The following is an 11339-nucleotide window of genomic DNA, read 5'->3' as shown; positions in this document are numbered from 1 at the left end:
TGTTCAAACTTTTATAACCTGCCAAATTTTGACAGTCCCGACTTTGACAGCTCAGCCCGCAGTAACGGATTGTTACTGAAATGTCTTGACTTTGATCTCCTGCACTGAACAGCCAGAAAAAGATACAAAGTTTCTAAAACATAATTGGCTTTTTGGCAGAGAGCCAAGAATAAGTGGCAGGTGCACTTAGATACATTTGTAACAATTTAAGATCAGCAAAGAAACATTTGTAACAATTTAAGATAAGCAGGTGCTTTGGGGAAACTGCGACTTGCAGCTTAAAGGGCAATTCACCTTCATTAGCAAAACTGTAATAACATAAAAAACACAGAAATGTGTTCAAATTTCATAACCTGCCAAATTTTGGGAAATGAACATGGTCATTAGGGGGTGTGGCCACAAAATGGGCGTGGTCAATTATTTTTGTCCCTCTTTCTGTTTCCAAAATGTTGGAAGGTATGCAGTGGTGCAAAGGGGTGGAGCAGGTCAATAGAATGAAGGGGTGGGTCAATGGTGTAAAGGGGTGGGGCAAGTCAATGGAATGAAGGGGCGGGTTAATGGTGTAAAGGGGTGGAGCAGGTCAATGCAATGAAGGGGCGGGTCAATGGTGTAAAGGGGTGGATCTCTGAGACGTATTCTGAAAGAGAGAAGGGACAGGAATCAGGGCAGATCTGGGGCAATAGGACGTTGCAAATTTAAAAGCAACTACATTGCCGATAAATGAGTAATGCTGTTCCCTGTCTCAGTTGGTATTAAAAGGAGAACTAAACCCTAAAAATGAATATGGCTAGAAATGCCATATTTTATACAGTATATATTATAAAGGTTCACCATCTCAATAACAGTAATGATCCAGGCCTTTATTTGGTCACAGGAGCTCAACATCTGGGATATTGTTAATGATCTGAGCAGCTGCTGGGAGTCTAAACATAGGGGTCGTCACAAGCAAAAAAATGTATCTGGTCTGATTCTGCAGGGCTTATGATTCAATTATAGTCTTGCTTCTCCTTTCTTCCTCTCATCGTGTCTGAAAAGATTTAGCATTATGATGTTGGTGCCAGCCTGTGTTGGCACAGCGGAGAGTTGCAGTTCAGCTGCTGCAGAGGCTCATCTCTGTTCCTGAGCAACTTCAGAGTATTAGAGGTGCCTGCAAATCCCTGTCATTGGCAGCTCAGTAGCCAATTAGAGGCAGTGGACGTGCGCATTTCCATGGCCTCAGTCTGCGGCTGTTTATTCACGTGTGAGTCCTGAGCGTTCTCTGCGTGTCCTGCATCTGTTTATCTGCTTCTTGCTTTTTCCTTTCTCTGGGGACTCTGCTCACAGATCTGCCTTGTATTCTCCCTTCTCTCATTTGCAAATTCTCTCTCCCCCCCATTGATTGCTCTTCCCCAGACTGACCCAGACAGGCCCCCCTTTAGATTTTACTCACCCCCCAGGGACCTGTCAGGAATCCTCAGTAGCCACTGCCTGGAATAGGGAGAGCTGTATATATATATATATATATATAAATGTATATGTGTGTGAGTGGGTTGGGGGGGGGCATAGGAAAAATAGATGTTTCTATGGTAACCAGTGGAGTGGAACAAGCAAAAGTGAAGCAGTGGTATCGAGGAGTACTTAACTGTTTCAGTGCCTGAGACTCGTGGGAAGAAAAATCAGCATCGGGGGTATTACCAGTCCTCTAACCTCAGCAAAGGACCCATGGTCTGTGGCACAAGAAACAGTCAGACCTGCAATCGAGGGGACAGGCCGGAGTCATATCAAGGGCCCAGTCAAATTAGGGAGCCTGGACTAAAGCAAAAGTTTGGCTACAGAGGTCAGGGTTGGACTGGGGGGCGGGTCCAGGTACACTGGGGCTTAGGGTTGCCACCTGTCTGGCTTTGACCCAGATATCCCGGTTTTTGGTAGGGCTGTCCCGTTCAAAACTGCCTGCCTAGTTTTCCTAATTTGGAAAACCAATTCCCTAAGATTGACGCTGTGATCAGCCAATCACCAATCACCCCGCCTGGAGTTCCCAGCAGGGAAAAGTGGCAACCCTACAGGGACTGCATCATCAGGGGCCTGCACACCACTATGGGGCCCCCCACTGCTCCCTCCTACTGCTCCCTCCACTGTCCCACCATGGGACCCCCCACTGCTCCCTCCTACTGCTCCCTCCACTTCTCCACCATAGGACCCCCCACTGCTCCCTCCTACTGCTCCCTCCACTTGTCCACCATGGGATCCCCCACTGCTCCCTCCTACTGTTCCCTCCACTTCTCCACCATAGGGCCCCCCACTGCTCCCTCCTACTGTTCCCTCCACTGACCCACCATGGGGCTCCCACTGCTCCCTCCTACTGTTCCCTCCACTGACCCACCATGGGGCCTCCACTGCTCCCTCCTACTGTTCCCTCCACTGACCCACCATTGGCCCCCTGCCCCCATTCCGCCTCCCTGTACCTTCTTATGGTGGCACACAATCTCAGGTGGTCGTGGGAAGTAGGTTTGGGCCAGTGGGGCTAAGGTGGCCTTGCTGGTAAAAAGTATACTTGTTTCTAATATAATTAATGGGTTTGTTCACCTTTAAGTCAACTATAAGTATGTTATAGAATGGCTAATTCTAAGCAACTTTTCAACTGGCCTTCATTATTTATTTTTTATAGTTTAATTATTTGCCTTCTTTTCTCTCTTTCCAGCTTTCAAATGGGAGTCACCGACCCCATCTAGAAAAAAAAAAAATGCTCTGTAAGACTACAAATGTAATGCTATTGCTACTTTTTATTACTCATCTTTCTATTCAGCCCCCTCTCCTATTCACATTCCAGTCTCTTAATCAAATTAATGCATGGTTGCTAGGGGAATTTAGACCCTAGCAACGAGACGGCTGAAATTGCAAATCGGAGATTTGCTGAATAAAAAGCTAAATAACTCAAAAACCACAAATAATAAAAAATTAAAACCAAATGCAAATGGTCTACATCATACTAAAAGTTTATTTAAAGGTGAAAAACCCCAAAAGACAGTGTACCACCACCACCACCATCAATCAGGCTTCTGTGGCCCCAGTTAGTATAACAGAACTGCCTCTAGTCATCTGGAAATATTCCATGAAGCCGCCAGTTCTGCTCTTCCCGTGAAGTTGCCCGGCGCCGCGGTGATTACTCCTAATCAGTCATTGAGGCTTTATCCCACTCTCAGCCCTTTATTAGGCCATTGTCAATGAACCCCCCTCCGCTGGCTTGGGCCCAGTCCGTAAACGTTGATGGATGGCGTCTCTCCCCGGCGCTGACAATGGCTGCTCCATGCTGGAAGTGGAGCTCCTGGTTCTGGAGTGACAGAAGAGACTGCTCAGCGCTCTGCGTGGCTCTTCCAGCACATACATCATCCTGACACGTTATTCAGAATCCGCACTGCCAGCCATTTATTATCCCTATAATGGAACTGATGGTTCTCATATCCATTGCCCCGTGCAGGGAGGGGACCATGAACTCAGGAGCTTCTCCCAGACAAGCCTCTTACATGGGTCCATTTATATTTTTGATACTTTTCATTGGCATTAAGGGCGCATAAACGGCATTGCTTCTCTTAAAGGAGAAGGGAAGGTTGAATCAAGGCAAACCAGTGATTATTGTCGCTTACCTACAACCCTGGGGTGGCCTCGTCTGCTTCATAAAATGCACAGGCCTGGGGTACTTTACTTACCAATATCGCAACGTCTTGTCTTGCATGTCCCAGGTAGGGTTGCCACATTTCCTGGAAATAAAATACCGGCCTTCCTTTATTTTTATGGTTTTTCCCTATAAATAACATTGACATCAAGCAACATTTTTACCAGCCAGGCCGGTAAAATACCAGCCAGGTGGCATCCCTAGTCCCAGTATCTAGAACAAATTATCCAAAGGCACACAGATCTGATGCAAGCAAGAAACACTATGCATTTTTAATGCAGATGTGCAGTGCAGTGCATTAAACGTGCACAGTGTTCCTTGCTTGCGTCAGCTCTGTGTGCCTTTGGATAGTTTGTTTCTAGATATTGGATTTGGGGTTGCCGGACCTCTAGCATTGTGCACCAGGTAAACAAAAATCCCACAGTCTGGTGCATTATTTGAAGAGCACTCTCCAACTTGCACTGCCTTTCCTTCTATTTTATTTAGGGATGCACCGAATCCAGGATTCAGCAGGATTCGGATTGGCCCGAATCCGTCTGCCCGGCCAAACCGAATCTGAATATTCAAATTAGGGACTGGAGGGAAATCACGTGACTTGTTGTCACAAAACAAGGAAGTAAAAAAATGTTTTCCCCTTCCCACCCCTAATTTGCATATGCAAATTAGGATTCGGTTTGGTATTTGGCTGAATCTTTTGCAAAATAGTGGATTTGGTGCATCCCTAATTTTATTCTATTGCTGGACTATAGCTAGCACCATACACCAAAATATTCAGTGTCAGTCTGGGGTTTCTGGGCCCACTGGAAACCTCACAGCAAGAGTTCCTATCTCTACCACCAAGGCCCCCCATCTCAAACCAGGCCCCCACCTCTGTCACCAACCTGCAACCAAAGCCCCCCATCCCCATGGTAAGCCTGTGCCCCCTGTGTGTACCTTCCCCCATATCAATAGTCCCGCTGGCACCCATACACAAAGAAATACTTCACCTGCAGCTCAGCCCAACCCCAAAATACTGTATTATCAAGAATAAGGAGAGCAGCATCAGTCCTGGATTCTGAGGGGCATATTTATCAGTCCACTTTCACCCTTTAATGCTCCAAAAATCCTACATGAGAGCTGTGAAATTTCCCTGTAGCCGACTTTCTTTTCATCGATATATATATGTCCCTCAATGGAGGCATAACCTTCCCAAAAATGCTCCCCTTTTCATCGCCTTGCTCTCCAGAGTAGGGTTTCCAATGCAAGAGGATTGTCCATTGAAGGAGCTGACTACTGAACCTGGGAATTTGTACAGCAGTGACCACTGTAACTTTTATTGTTTGGCCGGGGGGCTTGAATTGACTGTTAAATTTAATTTTAAATTATTTTCTGGTCTGTTTTCCCATGACTGTAGAATATGAAATAGCTGGCACATCAAGCAACAGTCCTCCATCCAACATGGACCACCGATGGTTTGGTGTTAATGTGTTATAGCACTGGTAGGGCCCTCTAGGATTCCATATTGTGCTTGGAATCTTGAGATCACCTTAGAGCTGACACATTGGGGCTCATTTATCAACACTGGGCACATTTGCCCATGGGCAGTTACCTATAGCAACCAATCAGTGATTAGCTTTTTGAAGCCAGCTGTAAGTAGAACAATGAATGCAGAAATTTGATTGGTTGTCATGGGTTACCGTCCATGGGCAAATTTACCCAGTGTTGATAAATGACCCCCATTGCCTCAGCAAGTGCCACCTCCATGGACTTATACCAGGCGCCCTATGGGGCAGAAAGTGTCAGAAATTTGCAAATTCTTCTACAATTCTGCCACCAGCAAAAGAGTCAAATGAGTTAACTAAGTCAGCAGGCAGGTTGGCTAAATGACTCTCTAAGGGCACTGTAACAATGAAGGGCATTGGCTGGTGACCTGCATATTATTACTTGACATGCCATCAGATCCACGAGCTCTCCAGGAGACCTTCTGCTCCTCTCCTTCTGTCACAACTGTCACATTCCTGCTAACTGGACTCTTGTTCTACTGCTGTGGGAAGAATATGGCAGATTAATAAGACACAACGGGAAAAGGGTTCTGTAAACATGTCAGGGGAAGAGAGTACAATGTCGATATGGAGTCTGAACCATGAGTGCCTGGAGTCTCCACATTGTCTTTGCTCTACCATAGTTCCAGGCCAAGAGTGCATGGATATTATGCTTAAAGGAGAAGGAAAGGCTAAAACTAAGTAAGCTTTATCAGAAAGGTCTATATAAATACACCAGTAACCCCTCAAATTAATTCTTTGTCAAAAGAAACACCACATTTCTTTCCTTCTATTGTGTACTCATGGTCTTCTGTATCAGACTTCCTGCCTTCAGCTTCAACCTCCAGGACTTGGGCTTGAGCATGCTCAGTTTGCTCCTCTCTCCCCCTCCCTTTTCCCCCTCCCTCCTCCCCTCCCTGCTGTAATCTGAGCCCAGAGCTATGAGTGAGCAGGGAGAAACTCAGGCAGGAAGTGATGTCACATCAAGCTAATATGGCAGCTGCTATCCTAAACAAACATAGAGCTTCTAGTTCTGTTTACTCATGTATGGTTAAGCATTCTACAAAATAAATATAGCATTCTAGCTTGCACTATTGTGGCTAATCTATTGACAATGAACTGCCTCAGTAGCTTTCCTTCTCCTTTAAACATTCTTGTAGTATTTAAAGCTCCCTGTGCTGTGTTATTTGCTTTTTAAAGACTTAAATCAACATCCCTTGCCCAATAGTATGCTATTGATAAATGTGCGATACTGCTCTATGATAGGTGCATGGGAAAGTAGATGGACACAATTCATTAAGGTACTTGCATCCAAAGATGTTCCTATACTTCCAAGAGGTTGCCAAACAGGGGTCATTTACAGACTTGAAGCCAGTGGACTTTGTCCTTGCACCCTGCTTTCAAGCTTATTGCCTTTGCACCCTGCCTTTAAGAGCCCCCCTTACCCGGGTGATCCCTAAATTTCATGTCATTCAGATACGGACATTAGGAAGCAACGTCAGGTGCAGCCAAAACAGGACCCTATTCTTAATGGCTAAGGACAGGGCTGACTGGTGCCTGATGATCCTGCACTCTGCATCTTGTGCTAAATTATTTTATCCAGAAGGGGCTTTGCGGCAGGGGTGGGGGCCCTAAAACAGCAGCCCTGGGCCCCTCAATCTGACTCTGAATAGCCCTTGCATTCCTAAATAACCTCTATGGTGTTGTTATAGGTAATTAATCCCCCCTGCAGCGTCAAGCAAACGAGCGAACACGGCTGAGCGCTTTCCATTTAAAGGGGAAATATACCCTTATCAACAGGGACCCAGTAAATGGGTTTTAATTAAACTTTTAATGAGTGTAAAAATCCATACTTCTTCAGCTGTGCAACTATTTTTCACTGGTGGGGTTTGGTGGGGGGGGGAGATATTTAGGCAGACTTCTAGTTAATTAAACTGTTTAATGAAGTCCTTACTCATTATGCCCGAGGACACAAGCAGGACAAAGTCATTATATAAAGAGATTTTTTTTTTTGTTTCAGTCCTTGGAAATGTGCATTCCAGGGGAAAATATTGTGAAAATAAACCATGACACTTTTTTATGGGGAAAATATAGTAATAGTATGATCAGGCCCGGATTTCCCCCTCTAGGTCACCTTAACGAGCCTCTCCTCAAATCTGGGCCTGAGTACACTGGGCCAGCGGGACACCGGGAAAAAACCTGGTGGGCGCTCAGCTCCTCCCCAGCCAGTGTATTCCATGCGGCGAGGAAGGGGGGGCGCAATTTGGGTGGGGATGGGCTGAGTCAGGGAAGTGAGTGGGCGGGAGGATGAGGATCTGAGTGTGAAAAGCCCCTCTGAAGGTTAATCCTAACCCTAAACCAAACCCACATAACCCTAGCAACCATGCACTGATGTGAATAAGAGACTGGAATATAAATAGGAGAAGCCTGGATAGAAAGAGGAGTAATAAAAAGTAACAATACATTTGTAGACTTACAGAGAATTTGTTTTTTTAGATGGGGTCAGTGACCCCCATTTGAAAGATGGAGGCAAATACAGTAATTGAAGAACTAAAAAATCAAAGAAAAAGGCCAAATTCAAAAAGCCATTCTATACATACTAAAAGTTAACTTAAAGGTGATCCACCCAATAGATGATGAACCACCTAATGGTATGATGTGTCAATCAGCATGAGAGCCAGTGGTCAACTATTGTGTAATGTAGCAGGGAAAATGCATCATATGGAACTGCAATCCAGGGATTGGCTACAGGACCTGCCAAAAGCTGGTATTCGTGGGGCACAAGCAGGTCCCCCCAGTCCCCACTCTATTTTGGCCCCTTTTAAATTTCTTTAGAACTTCTTGTATTCATAAGGTCCCTTTTGATACAACAGCTCAACTGCTGTAGCCTAAAGGTGGCCATACACAGAGAGATCCGCTCGTTTAGCTCGTCGCCAAACGAGTGGATCTCTCCCCGTTATGCTTACATTGAGGTAGGCGATATCAGGCTGATCCGGTCGTGGGCCCTTGGGCCCAACGATCGGATCAGAATGGAGGTGATACGGGTGGTCCAACTGGATTTTTCACCCTGCCAGATATCGATCGGGACGCTCGTTGGATGGCACCAAACACGGGCCAATAAGCTGCCGACTCGGTCTGTGTATGGGGGCCTTAATACGGATGGTCTAGCAAAGGGTCCCCAACCTTTTATAGGTGTGTGAGCTACATTCAAATGGAAAAAGTGTTGTGGAGCAACACAAGCATGAAAAAAGTTCCAGGGTGCCAGATAAGATATTTGATTGGCTGTTTGTTAGCCCCAATGGGAACTGACAGCCTACGAAAGGTTCTATTTGCCATTTCTGTGGGGTTTTTACACAACCAAAACTTGCCTCCAAGCCTGGAATTCAAAAATAAGCACCTGCTTTGAGGCCACTGGGAGCAACATCCAAGGGGTTGGAGAGTGACATGTTGCTCAAGAGCCATTGGTTGGGGATCACTGGTATAGCCTATATTCGTAGACTCTTGTGAGAAGGACCTCTCTATCAATTGCACCCGTTTGTATGCCATTATCTGTATTTGTTGTACTGATTATGGGAGAACGCTTACCGCTTTATAAATAAAGGCAAAGCATATGTGAAGAGTCAGCCCTGTTTAATCTTCTCCTCCACCTCCTTTTCCACAGCTATTGATTTTCTATGGATTCCCTTCCTGGAGCATCTCCAAGAACCAGTTTCTGCAATTAACATTCTACATGGATCCAATAATGACTAATAAAAAAATGATCCTCTCCCATGTTCGGCTTTAACTGCTTGGGCTCCTCTCTGAGTGGGAACACAGCGGCTGGCATTTAGGAACCGGACTCAGAAATTGGCTCTAAATGATCTAAGAGGCAATTATCAGGCTCACTACCGGAAAGTAAATGTGTGTGTAGGAAACGCATTTGCTTTTCAGTTTTCACCACATTCTTAAACATCTCATAAAGGACAAACTTCTGCATCTCCTTTATATACAGTCTAAAATTTAAAGGACCATATCACATTAAAGTGTACTTCTGTAGAATAGAGAATTAATATCCTAGAACTAGCTTTGGCAGTGCAAATATACTCTTGTTTATGATGATTTGGGGGTTTCAATAACTTCTACCAACTATTAGGTTGATGGCTCATGGAACGTTTGGTCACCCATGCTAAACTTCCTCCAGCATAGGCAACAAAATGTCTGAAAATACCTACCTTTGTGGTGTTACCACCAAGTTTTCACAGATGGATGGTCTAGGTCACTGGTGACCAATCAATGGCTCGTGAGTAACATGTTGGTCACCAACCTCTTGGATGCTGGTCTCAGTGGCCTCAAAGCAGGTCCTTATTTTTGAATTCCAGGCTTGAAGGCAAGTTTTACTTGCATAAAAACCAAGTGTACTGTGAAGTAGAGCCTCCTGTAAGCTCCAAATCCCATAGGGTCCAACAAACAGCCAATCACAGCCCTTATTTGGCATTCCCCAGGACGGTCTTCATGCTTGTGTTGCTCCACAACTTTTTTACTTTTTAACGTGGCTCACGGGTAAATAAAGGTTGGGGACCCCTGGTCTACGCCGTCATCTTCATGGGAATAGTTGTAAAGGTTGTCCTTATATAGAACTAAATTGTGTATCAGCCCTGTGCTTGAGATACATCATTATCAACAACAAGAGGCATCTTTATAAAAAGAATGAAGAAGCAATTCTCATTGGGGGAAATGTATGTATAACAACAAATGATCCATCGCAGTTGTCAAGCCCAACCAACTAGTTACTACAACTGTTTCAGTGGGTTTGTTCCTATGTGTGATTTGAATTATGCTCTTCTATTTAACCTTTCTCTAACCTGAAATTGAAATGACTGTGTGGTTCCCTGAGGTCCAAGTAACCAGGAGGTGGGTAAAATGGCAAGATAATCTGTTTCCTATTTGTGTGTATGTTTGCATTCTCTACATCAGGGGTTTTCTGGAGCTACCACCATGTCCAGGGTGGAATTTAAATGACTGTGTGGTTCCCTGACTTCTTAGTAATCGGGAGGTGGGTTAGAAAGGTAAGAAGTTTCCTATTTGTGTGTGTGTTACTGGAGCTACCACCAGGTCCAGGGTGGTGGTTAGGGTTTGCCACCTTTTAGTTCTGGCCCTACCGGTCAGTAACGTAGAGGGTGGGGGCGGACCAGAGAGGGGTGGGGTTTTGCCATTTGGGGGCAGGGTTGTGCCATGTTGGGGGCTGAGTCACGAAACACACTCTTGCACTTCCACATGGTTTCCAATGTGCCCAACCTGCCTTTTGTGATGCATGGTGCATATTTGTGCCTTTTGGAGAACCCTGGATCTACCACCACTAGGGTTGCCACCTGGCCTGTATTTCACCAGCCATGGCCAAGGCCGGTATTACAAAGTTTCGATGCGAAGTCACGAAGTTTCGATGCCGGTTTGGCCAGGAAGGGATTGCAGCACTTGGATTAGGTGAGAGGGAGAGCTGCAGTCCCTTCCTGGCCAAACTGGCATTGAAACTTTGTGACTACGAGGTGAGCCAGGGGCAGAACAATATGGATTACAAATTTACCAGCTAATACATTGACCGTAAATTTGTAATACCGGCCCCGGCTATGGCAGGTGAAATACAGGCCATGTGGCAACCATAGTGGTGGTGGCTCTGGGGCTCCCCAAAGTCAAAAGGCACAAATGTGCACCATGCACCACAAAAGACAGGTTGGGCGCATTGGAAACCATGTGGAAGTGCAAGAGTGTTTTTAGACACAAGATCCTTAATGAACAATGTCACTAGGTTCTCTCCATTATGCCCATTTTAGAACACTGCTTTTGTGGGTGCTTTGTAAATAACCCCTTAAGTCGATCAACTTAATTTTAAGGTGTTTAAATCATTTCTGCCTGTATCCATCTGTTTCTAAATGAGGGGGGGGGGGGTAAACCCAAGAGTAATAATCAGAGAAAATGTCATTTTAATCAGCTTTTCCAATATACATTCATTAAAAGGTTTCAAAGGTTTTTAAAGTTCTGTGTAAATGGAATTGCAATAGTAAAGACGCATTTGCCGATCCCTTTCTGCGCTGCTGGTTCTGACTCTTGAAATAATGCAGCAGAAGAAGCCAAGACCCTTTTCCCTGTAATGCCTTGCATGCTTCTTCAAAATTAGCTGGCTTCTGCTACTTTGT

The sequence above is a fragment of the Xenopus laevis genome, chromosome 4L (genome assembly GCF_017654675.1).
Source record: "Xenopus laevis strain J_2021 chromosome 4L, Xenopus_laevis_v10.1, whole genome shotgun sequence".
Lineage (NCBI taxonomy): Eukaryota > Metazoa > Chordata > Amphibia > Anura > Pipidae > Xenopus > Xenopus laevis.
The sequence above is the reverse complement of the archived record's forward strand: the minus strand, read 5'-3'. Positions refer to the sequence as shown.